This window comes from Phytophthora infestans, genomic scaffold, assembly GCF_000142945.1.
Source record: "Phytophthora infestans T30-4 supercont1.23 genomic scaffold, whole genome shotgun sequence".
NCBI classification, from domain to species: domain Eukaryota; phylum Oomycota; class Peronosporomycetes; order Peronosporales; family Peronosporaceae; genus Phytophthora; species Phytophthora infestans.
In genome coordinates, this window is record NW_003303736.1 from 2,045,105 (window position 1) to 2,057,658 (window position 12,554).

A 12,554-nucleotide genomic window follows, 5' to 3' on the forward strand; every position below is an offset into this window, starting at 1 on the left:
ATACCGTTTGTCGGAGAAACGGTTGTCAAGCGCAAGTGCATAATAGCATCGCTAGAACGGCTCTGGCGTTTCTGCCAAAACTCTAAGGACCTTAGCAGGGTGAGTAGCACGAGACAGACGTGCTCGAACAAGGACTTAATCCAGTGATAAGCGAGTTATTTCAAGAGCCATTCCTCACAAACGGGAATCCACTTTCGCTCTGTCGATTTTTCAAAACGAACGCCGACTCTGGGTCAAAATCGGCGCTGATAGTTTTTTGAAACGACCAGCTCGCGTGTCTTGAGTATTGAGTTCTTCAACCCGTGCAGCCATCGATTGTAACTAACCTTTCGCTGACCCTGTTCTCACTGAAAAATTGCTTGAGCAAGAAAAACTGATCCCATTGGTGTTTGACGAAGTCCAGCTCGATATGCAGCTCGGACGCTTGGTTATGATGCGTTTAAGGGGGTGGGTGGGGGGGGGGGCATCGCTCAAACGTTTAGGTGGTGGTTCGGTAGGAGAGTATCTGACGCTTGAAGCTGAGGTTCAGAATTAATCGCCAGACGGACAAAATCTGGCTCTAGCGGGCTTAATATTTTTGTATCCCTACACATCTGCTCTTTAGCAAGAATAAAAATTGTGCTTAGCTCCACACTTTTTTTCAGGCAATACTAATACCTTTTCTATCGATTTGGTGGCTAGCATTATTATGTTGAATGGCTGCACGGAGCTGTGGAGCGGTAATTATGAACGGGCTGTTCACAATTACTTGACAAAGTCAGGTAAATATGGACCTGTGGTTACAATTAATTGACAAAGGCAGGTAATTATGAGCATTTCGCCTGTTTTGTGCAGGTTCTGTGCGAAAAGTGCAGCCGTACGTAAAAGAGGTGAAATCCCACGTCCTTTCTCTCAGTGTTTGCTAGTCATCAGAAAAGTGTATGCCAGCGGCCAGTTCGAGGCATAAGTGTTTGGCCGTGTCAAATTATGTCTAACGTTCTCCAAAATATGTATAGTACCGGCTGGAAAAGCGTATGCTCTCGCACCAGACTCCTAAACTATCAATGCTAGCACGGTGTCGGTCCGTCCGTCACACGAAACGCTCAGATTTTTTAGCCTCCTCATTGGCTGGTGAGCGGAGCGAAGGTAGTTTCGATTGGTTAGAACTGAATAATGTAGCTCACATAAGTAAAATCATGTGGTTCCCAGAGTACATATGGAGGTTTGCACAAGACTATCCACTATCCGAAGGCGGCATCGTTTAATATTACGAAGTATTATAATTATTGTTTTAATAGTGCGTGTTTATTCGAATTTATGTGCGAAACAGACAAAACTACTTATTCTCAAATGAAATAGCCCCTACAGACGCTTCCTAAGCTGCAAGGAGCTTAGCGTACACGTAGGAATGCGTGTTGTCGAGACCATACTATAATATACGTAATACTCTGTACTAATAGTTTCTTAAGTTACAATGACCATAATAACTAAAACTGTTTTGTTGGTGAAATATTTCTAAATCTGAGAGGGAGGTGACTGAGCTGCCAAATCGTTGTACATGTACAGCAGAAGCTGGCCATAAGAACTGGCCGTAAGAGGAGCGCTGCTAATAAACATTGTCACTTGATCCATCCTATTGGATAGTTTTAGATGAATAACATGAACTCATATGTGTTACTGCTGTAAACCATTATTTTTAAGAGTTGTTTAGACAGCAAAATCTGATACTACTTATCTGGCAGACGTGTTTCCGACAGGGGCGTAGGGTACGATTTAAATGGGAGCGGCAAAGACAACAACAAAATATGAGAGGTGTTAATTATAGCTGGCTAAGTCGATAGTTTTAGATTGAACAAAAAGACTGTTGTTGTTGTTAAAGGCAAATGCCGAAGTGAGTAGATTAAAGTCAATTAAATCTGTCCTCTAAACTTCAGTGCTCCTGGCCATCCACCAGATTAACCGGTTTGGGACCGGTCCATCCTGGAACGTTCAGCCGGTTAACTGAACCGTGCAGAGTCGGTGTGAATTAACACTCCCACTCACCGCTACTGCACGACGTTCGTCTTCGTTAAGGATCGCTACTCAGCGGCGTTCCTCTTCTTGATCCCGCTTGCCTCGCGAAGGATCGCTACCGACTTCGTTCCAAGCGGCTTCGTCAGCATGTCCGCAAGTTGGCGCTTCGTGTCGACGTAGTCCACCTTGATCGTAGAGCGTTCCACATTCTCCCGAATGAAGTGATGTCGGATATCCACGTGCTTGGTCCTAGCGTGATACCCAGCGTTACTTGCAAGTGCGATAGCACCTTGATTGTCCTCCCAGACCTGCGTCGCTCCCACTTGCTCGTGACCCATGTCCTTGAGAATAGCACGTGTCCATAGTACCTCTTGCGTACACAGACTCAGAGCCATGTACTCTGCTTCCGCTGAGCTGAGTGCAACCGTTCTCTGGTACTTGGACTTGAACACAACCGGAGCGTTCCCAACTATGACCATGACACCTGATACGGAACGCCTGTCGTCAATGTTGCTTCCCCAGTCTGCGTCCGTGAACGCCTCTGCCTTGACACCTTGCGTTTCACTTTGGTAGACGATACCGTGCTGCCGATTTGTCTTTAAGTACTGCAGGGCCCGTATCACTGCCTTCCAGTGTTGCGTTCCAGGATTTTCCAGGAAGCGTGACAGCTGCGTTACAACGTACGCAATGTCCGGTCGAGTGCATGTTGTGATGTACAACAGGCATCCGATCAAGGAACGGTACGGTCTTGACTGCATTTCACGTCGTTCCTTCTCCAGGGCGGGTGACATCATCTTCGACAGCTTCGTGTTGGACGCGCATGGGTTATCCAACATGTTGGCGTTCCGTTGGTTGAAGCGCTCTACAATGTCGTCAATGTACCGAATTTGCTTGATCATCAGCGTTCCAGCTGCCTTATCATGATCAATCTCCATCCCCAGGATGAACTTTGCCTCGCCAAGCTCTTTCATCTTGAAGGCACTCTTCAGAGCGCCCTTTACTTCGCGAATCTCTTCGCGTGTCTTCGCCGCAATGATCATGTCGTCCACATACAGGCACACGTACACGAATGCGTCCCTGGAACGCTTGACGTAGACACGCTGGTCGGCTCCACAACTCTTGAAACCGTTCCGCAGGAACACACGATGGATAGTCTTGTTCCATGCACTTGCAGCTTGCTTCAAACCATATATGGCCTTTAGCAGCTTGCCCTTCATGCCTTCAGCGCTCTCGAGACCAAGTGGAGACCAAATCCACCAAACCACTGTTTAGGAACGCTGTGTCAACATCCAGTTGCACCATAATGTAGTCGCATGCCACACACACAGCGAGTACAACTCGAATCGAGTTCATGTTTGCAACAGGAGAATACGTTTAAAAAAAATCGATTCCAAACTTCTGCTTGAACCCTTGATCTACTAGGCGTGCCTTGTAACGGATAATACGACCGTTCTCGTCACGCTTCTTGGTGAATACCCAGCGACATCCAATGGAACGCGTAGCCGTTCCACATGGAACCAACGTCCTCGTTACGTTCTGGGAATGAGAGTGTAACTCAGCCTTCATAGCCCGACGCCATTCAGCTGCTTCATCACTGGCGATAGCTTCTGCGTACGTGTTTGGCGTATCCGGGACGCCTCCGATGCTGGCCGCGTATGCCAACACTGTTTCTGCGAGTAAACAGTCTTCATCGATCCTAGGACGCTTAGGAGACGGCGGTGCATCACTACCTCTTTTAGACTGGCGTTCCACATCGTCATCGTAGCCGTTCCCAAGCAGAAACACCGGTTCCCGAGGTCGGGTTGAGCGTTCCGTTTCAGGATGGAAGATTATCCGGCCCTCTTGGAACGGAGGAGGTTATGAGCGGTACGTTGCCAGCTCCAGTCCACTCGAACGGCGTTTCTCCGGTGCGGGTAGCTGTGGTAGCCCGGCGTTCCGTTCCGGTTCAACATCGTCCGTCTCAATGTCTTGAGCAGGTTCTTCCGCTTCTTCCATAGGTTCATCTTGAACAGACTGTCGTTCCACTTCTGGAGCTGGAACCACAGTATCGTCATTGTTCCTTGTCACATGGATGGTCGTTCCAGAAGCTGGCGACGGCGTGTCATAGATACCGCCCACCTCACGCTCGTCCAGCTTTACCGATCGTGACACCTTGACCTTGGATGCATCCAAGTCGTAGACACGATACCCTTTTACGTTCTCTGCGTATCCGAGGAACGTGCACCTGAAGCTCTTGGGTTCCAATTTCGTTCTCTTCACGTCATCCACGTGAGCGTACCCTTGTGATCCAAAAACGCGTAGGTGTTCCATCCGTGGCTTAACTCATATGGCGTGACATCCGAGTTGGATGTGTTCGTGGAACGGTTGATAAGGTACACTGCAGTACTCACCGCTTCAGCCCACCACTCCGTCGACATAGACTTGTAGTGTAGCATGCTTCGTGCCTTCTCCATGATGGTACGGTTCATGCGTTCCGCAAAACCGTTCTGCTGAGGGCTGTATGGAACGCTGCGTTGATGCACGATGTCATTCCGCTGACAGAGTTCCAATACCGTCTTGTTTACAAACTCTGTTCCATTATCGGAACGCAGGCACTTCAATTGCTCCCCCCACTGATTTTCATACAGCGCCTTGAACTCCTTCAGCTTGCTGCCCACCTCACTCTTGCTCTTCATGAAGAATGTCACGACATACCTTGAGTAGTCGTCTACAAAGGTCAGCTCGTACTTGGCACCCCCCTTTGAGAGAGTTCTCATTGGTCCCATAACGTCCGTGTGTACTAGTTCCAACACACGCGTTGTCTTCGTCAGTGATCGTGACGGGAACGCCGTCACGGTCTGCTTTCCCTTCATGCATCCACCGCACAAAGTCTCGCACCCCCTTCTTACTGGCGGGATACCGGTCGTGGAACGCTGGGTCTTCGTCAGTGCGTCCTTGTTGGGGTGATCCATGCGAGCGTGCCAAAGCTTCCACTCGCTGTCTGCATCGGCGTATTCCACGAAACGGGCCTCATCCTGCTGACAGGTCAAAAGGAACGCCTTACCGACCTTCTTCCCTGACGCTATTGCAGCGTTCCGTCCCCAAATTACACAACTGGAACGCTGGAACTCCACACTCATACCGCGTTCCGCGAGCTTCCCGACTGACAATAAGCGTCTATCGAGCCCGGGGATGTGGAGCACGTCCACCATACGGATGCGTCTACCGTTCCAACCAGTCAACTTGACCGTTCCAGTTCCTGCGACGTGCAGCTTCTTGCCGTCTGCAATCGTCACCTCCATGCTAGTGTCCAGCGACTTGTACTCAAACAGGTCGTTCTGGTGAGGGGTCATGTGCGACGTCGCACCGCTATCAATCAGCCACCCGGCCGAGCGTTCCCACCAACTGCAAACACTGCATCGTCTTGGCTACCCTTCTTCGTAGCAGGACAGTCCCGCTTCATGTGGTCCACGAGGTCACAGTTGAAGCACTTGCCCTTGAACCAACGTTCCGCTTCGGAGCGGTCCACTTCTGACCGTTCCCTCGGCCATTTCGGAACTTGCCTGCGTTCCCATTCACTTGGAACGCCTTCTCCGTGGTTTCCTTCTTCTCGAGTCGCTCATACTACTTCAACAGCTTCTCCTTGGCCTCGATGAGCGTCACACCCTTGGCGTTCTCCAGGATAGACGATATGAGCTCGTATTCGGCGGGGAGGCTGCTCAGCAGTACCACCAGCTGACGTGCCTCGTCCATGGGCTCCCCCAGCGTCTGCAAACCGACGATCAGCTCATCGAACGCATCCAGATGCTTGGCCATAGACGATCAGCTCTCCATCTTGAACCCGCGCAGTCGACGCGTCATCGTCATGCGGTTGTGGAGCGTAATGCGATTGTAGAACTCGCGGAGCGTTTCCCATGCTTCCATGGAATGCGTCGCCGACAGGATCTTGGTCTGGTGCTGGATTTCCACACCCTGGGCGATGATGTCAAGCGCCTTGGCATCGTTGACGAGCCACGCCTCTGTGATCTCGTTCTCAGGCTTGACGACTTGAATATGCGCAAGCAAGCCCTTTCTGGCTAGCGTTATGCGCATATTGTACTCCCAATGGAAGTAGTTCCTACTCCCGAGGAGGACTTCGGCACGCTTGGTAGTCGTCATGGTCTTGAGCGTTCTTGCGTGGAGCGTTCCGGTCGAGTTGAGGTTGCGGCTGCTAACCTGTTGTTGTTGTTAAAGGCAAATGCCGAAGTGAGTAGATTAAAGTCAATTAAATCTGTCCTCTAAACTTCAGTGCTCCTGACCATCCACCAGATTAACCGGTTTGGGACCGGTCCATCCTGGAACGCTCAGCCGGTTAACTGAACCGTGCAGAGTCGGTGTGAATTAACAAAGACCTTATACGTGTTACTGCTGTAAACCAGAGTTGTTTAGACAGCAAAATCCGATACTACATAACAGGTGGGCGTGTCGCCGACAAAGGCGTAGGATACGATTTTAAATGGAGCGGTAAGACAACAACAAAACACGAGAGGTGTTAATTATAGTTGTTTAAGAAGAAGAAAAAAACGTTAATAAACTTGATGATGTCCAATAATCCTGAAATCATCGTTAAATTATCAAAAAGAAGACACTACCGTCAACATCAACAGCAGCAAGGCGTCTTGCGACACAATATCCTAATGCTTCAATCGTAACTGGCACAGATTCGAGTACTAATTCTGAATCAGCACAAAATGGACGGTGCATACATTAATAATAGTACAATGTGAATTTTTTTTAGCTTTCATTGAGTTTGATATGAGATGTGAACAATCTTTAATTACTTACAAACTGAAATAGGCAGTACAGGCAGGTATTAATAAGTTTCATAGCGGCTCAGAAATGGCCCATGATATCGAGCACGACGCTAAACTAAACATATTGTGTAGCGTTATTTTAAATGTTTTTTTAAGTGCTGGTGGTTTTGGGTAGAAGATGAAGATACATTGATAGCCAGCAATAAAAAAGAGATTGCATCAAGAATACTGACATATGATCATTAGAATATTTATTTTTTAAATCAGGTAAGCATGATGCTGACCCAAATTAATAAATTAAGAAAATCGATTTAGGTACACATGGGTTCAGCGGTTTTTATCAATAGTTATCCACCGAAGCGGGGGAACAGCAAAACAACTAGAACTAAACCTAAACTACCGCCGCGTAGCGGCGGCGCTCGGCTAGTTTTGGTAAGAAGATCGGACGTTTCACATTTACCGCCTCCTTACCTTGTTTAACCTCCCCCTTACCGAGAAGCCTGTCCGTCTGTCAAACAGTCCGTCGTTTTCCTTTTGTTGCTGCCTTTTCCTACCTTTGCGCATGGCAACACTCGGCCTGTCTAATACAGTTTCTTCCCATCTTACCGACCGCGCCTATCTTTCTGACTAAACCTAGCTTTGCAAAAATTACAATTATATTTAAAAGCGTCACACAATTAACTCGCGCGGGCATTGGTCAATATTTGCTGACCTGCGACACTGACCGGATCTGTCGCACGATCAGACCATCTCTCGCCCTCGTGAGGTAAACATTTCTGCCGAGCACGAAACGCACCGATTGGATGTAAGCACCAAGACGGACTGTGCTGACGATTGCGTATTTACATTTAGCTACGCAAAAACTGTCGTTTGTATTGCAAATCGGGCACAGTAACCACTTTATTTTGAGCGAGCTCTGCGATGTTATTCTCCCACTTTTCAAAGTATAGACGGTAGTCTTATAATAATTAAATGTAGACTTCACGACATTTGCGTTAGCAGCATCCGGGCACCGCACTGCATGCGCGCATGGTACCTACGTGATAGTGTTTAAAACCGTTATTATTGCTTTAAATTTTGTTTTGCTCGAGAAAATAAAAATAGCATTATTAAAGCGATTTCAAAATATTAAAAATGAATATATTTGTTTAAGAATGAAACCATTATTAAAAAATATTTGTGTATTGGCTAATACTTTACGTATGTTATGGTTAAAACAATATCATGTTTAAGATATAATGATACTGTATGATATTGCGCTTAATAAATTCTACCCAGCAGTAAATATCCGCTAGAATACCCCTTACTTTACGCACGTTAGAATTGTGCTTTGCAGAAGAAACGTCCATCCGTTTTATAGTCTAGATCGAGCATGATCGGAGCATAAAACTACGCGTAAAAATGAGATGGGAAGAGGCGAGCATCAATTTTTTTATCTGTGATTGAATTACACAGTTATCAGCCAGTATAGCTAGAATATGTTTGTACTATTTAGACCTCGATTCAATACAACGACCTCTTTTTACATGTTTTTTAATCGAACATCAGGCTTATTAATAGTGTAAAGGATATAATCTTTGAAATACACAATAATTAAAAAAGATTGCTCACAGTTTGCAGCATGGCGAGCCACGTGCAAGGCCAAGATTGACCTGCCTCTGCTTCCCAAGCGCACTGTGGCTGCTGTGGGAAGCTGTAGGACGGCTGCGCGTTCCGTACAATTAGCGGACGAGACATCATACGGCGCTGTATTGTCTGCAAGAACGGCCCAAAAGCGGTTAAGTTCTAAGAGGAAAGCCCCCATCACCTAATTCGGTCGAAGTTCTCCGCCAGGAAAGCCTATCAAACGTCAAGAAGGCGATGGGTCCTGACACGTACCCCAAAAGGAAAAGAGGCGCAGCCGCCCTCGCAAGCTGCCGCTCGAAACGCCATGTATATCGAGCAAAAAGAAGCAGTAGAAGAGTAAGCAATGGTAAATATAACCTTTTAGTCCCCCATTTTTCTACCTATTTTTGTATCTACTTTAGTATACCGGACTACAGTGCGAGGTTTGGAGCCACACATACGGTAGGCTGTCTATGGCGCAGTCAGTAGTGTTGACATACCTAAATAGCGTAGCACGTTTCGAATCATATTTAGCACATGGTATCTACTGTGGACAGGCGCAAGATGGCCGTCCCTATCTACATACGCGTCACACGTACACTCGCTCACTTGGACAAAGTCAAGACAACGATATCTGTATCGTCAATGTTCACAGCGTATATTCCACTAATGTGCGCAAGACAGATCGCCGAGTACTTACCGTGATCCTTGGCTCCTAAGCTCTGGGTTATCAGACCGAGCCGATTCTTGACCTAAACTACGTCGGCCTATGGTCCAATCTGGAAATCCCTACACCAGAGGTTCGTTGACTTTTTTTCTTTTTGAGGAGATCAAAACAACGAATCAATGTTTTTGGGTCACTCACCTCCAATCATTACCGCACCAAGTCCAAATCCCACTGATCAACACCAAGAACTTGATCGACAGCGAAGAGTACAGATCTCATGTTGACGCCGGGCCACCTCGAGCGTTTGGACATTTAAGCGCATTAAAATGGAAGTACAGTATTGAGTGAGCACTACACGCGACGAATGCGCTGCTGCATGCGTAGACACGAGCATGTGTGCGGATATGCAGATCAGACAAACGGATGTGGCAAGTCGATGTGTCTGTACGCAGAACCGTACTTAGGGCCCTGTTCAAATTTGTCAAGATCAGAGCTGGGGATAGCTATAGGTGTACCCGGCGCGCACGTTAAATATCTGCTAGCAGACGCGCGGTCAGCTAGCCTGTATCTCTGCGGTATGGCATGTGCCCAGTTAGTGACGCGCCTGGTCATATAGACCGATACATCAGAAGCGTAAGCACAGTATACCAGCACGACGACGCAAATGTGCCACGAAAGTGACAGCGACCCGATACATAGGTTTTGGCCCTCACGAGCGCGTGGTATACACCCTTTAACGACCTCGCAATATATGCACGGACGCACCAAAAACAGCACGCCGAGTTGATAAGTACACAGCTAAAGTGCTTTATGTAAGTACACGCGATTCAAGACTACGTATCACTACGATCTGATAATAAGCCTACAGCCAAGTGGCTGTGTTCACCATACATATCGGAGCCAGTAAATACCGCTTGGAAAGGATATATGCATCTCTGATAATCATTAATTCTGCGAATAAGTCGGTAAAAAAGTCAATGGCGCTCATTCTATCATAAAAGTGTTATAAGACGGAATTGGTTATTAATTGCAATCTGATTATTTGATACGAGTCAGCGAACATCGCGTACTGGCCCTTCAATGATATCATGATATTATGAAGAGCTCAGCGAGTCCTATGGAGAGAAGAAATTGGTATATTCCGTGACCCTCAGCAGATACTAGCGGCTCTAAACAATATTATGCATGCGAAGATGGACAAAACACACGTTTTCTGACCGTCGCAATCGGCTATATAGTGCATAAAATACCTATCGGCTAGACAAAGTAGTACACGTCCATCAATTCACCCACCGTCGTTGTTGGATTCCAATACGCTTCAGTCGTCGTTTTTACTATCGCTAAGCTTATCTCGATCTCCTCACCGATTCATGTTGAGGTCTCGTGCACCAATGATAATGATCCACCTTTTGAATAACCGAAAGTGACTTTGCAATGAAGCGCACCTGAGAGTGTGTCATTTCAGGAGCGAAGTGCTCAGCTGAGAGTTATGACAAAATCTTTCAGTGTAAGATGGTGTTCATCATGTAGATGACTTTAAGGGAGCTGCTTAAGGAGCTGGGGTTTAACCAGCGAATTAGCGAGCTGTTTGTGGACAACCAGAGCACCATCAAGGTGTGCACGGACGCAGGTAACTTCGATGGAGATTTTTTTAAATGTAAGATCGCGACGACTACACGGTGTTCTCCATATGATCTGCTTTACTAAAAAAAATTCGGATGGGTCTATTGACATTAGCTAGAAAATCTCCATCAATATCGACCAAGCAGAGGTGCGAGTGCAACACGTTACATATAATAGTATTGTGTACACCTTCATGCAGCTACTTTCGATCCCTAGTGTCCATTTAATCGCCCACAGAAACTCAGCCCATACAAATTTCTAGTCAGCCAAAATGACACATGTTTTATTTTATATCGATTTTTGTATTGCGCCGATGGTGGCCGTAAATTGTGTCCAGCTTGACAAATCCCTTTTTTGTATGCGAGCCTCCCTATAAAGTGCACAACCGCGAGCGTTAGCACATCCTTGCTATTTTGAAGCATGTTTTGCAGCTTGTGTAAAACCGCACCGTCAAAAAAAAAATTGACTGAGTTATGGGCACTCGACGAGGTGGTCGTATAATTGTGTCCAGGAGTGTATCACTGTATAAACTATTAAGCTTGCTTCAAAGGAGACTGTCTGTGCTACTGCAGTGGATTATTATAGACAACGACGGTGAAATCCGCCATACCTTTGAAACACGCCCGAGTCCGTACATGGTTTTCCCATTAATAAAACAGTTTCAGCCAATCCGTATTCCGTATTTGGCCGTTTTGTACAATCACCCAGGATGTGTTGATTCCTGTTTCGGTTTTGTACATTTTGGTATCGTTTTTGTACTTTGTGTTCAGACTTTGAGCTGAAACTGCCATTTTAAACCAATAAAATAACTGTGCGGGTATGCCTGCTACGCGTAAAGATTCTATTTGATATGAAGGATAGTGTTCAGACATTGGGTGGATTTCACCGTCGTTGTCTGTACAAGTATTAAGAAAATACAAAAGCCTCCTCTGGTATATTTACAGCAATTGTACTCTACACTGGTTGCCATAGTCACTGGTCTATGTAATTAAAGAGATCTCGACGTGGTTTACACCTTACCAAATAAATGAGTACATACAACGTAACAGCAAAAATAGATGTTTTCCATTTAATAAACGAAAGAACGATCTATCTTTTACGAGACACATGTTGCTTGTTCTGGACTAGACGCGGTCAAACTGCTTAACTTCCAGCCGGTTTGATGCGTCCATATTAAAACTTACTGACCTTATGGTGACCTTGTTTCAGTATGTTGAGCACCTCGTGGTATTTTTCAAGCATCGCCTGATTGAACGAAAGATAGTACGTTGGATCAGCTTCGGCTTGCTTCAAACTGATCCCAAAGCTTTTTGCTAACGCCTTCACTTCACTGTAAGGGGGGGTTCTCTCTCTTCGAAATCGGCATCTGTCGAATGGCCGGTCCTCAGTAGTCGTTGGTTACCCTCGAGAGCATCACTGGTAGCGAGGAATGTAGCCGCGATCGCAACAAAGACGTAAGAAAAACGCATGAAGTAGTTGAATCGATTGACAATGGTTGTGAGAGTGGGAGCGAATTGCGTAGTGAGAGTAAAGTGATTGCACCATACATGTACCTGCTATCTTTCAAATATTAGTGTATTGCTGAAGATGCGGCACTTTAACGTCATCAAAACGATTAGTACCATTTTTACAGTATTCAATCCATGAGATAAAGCTGGAACTAACCAAATCATGTTATCGTGTTGGCGAGTACAACACCGTTTCGCTGCACTTATCCCCTTCAAGGATTGCCCTATTTCAGATTACTTGTCCACTTACTTACACATTGGTTTTGTAAGAAGATATGGGGAGATGCCGCCCACATTATAGAAAAGAGACATACTATAGCCCACAACTGCGACGAAATGAAGAAAAATGATTATACTGGGGATACCTTTAGGTACGGACAGCCCTCA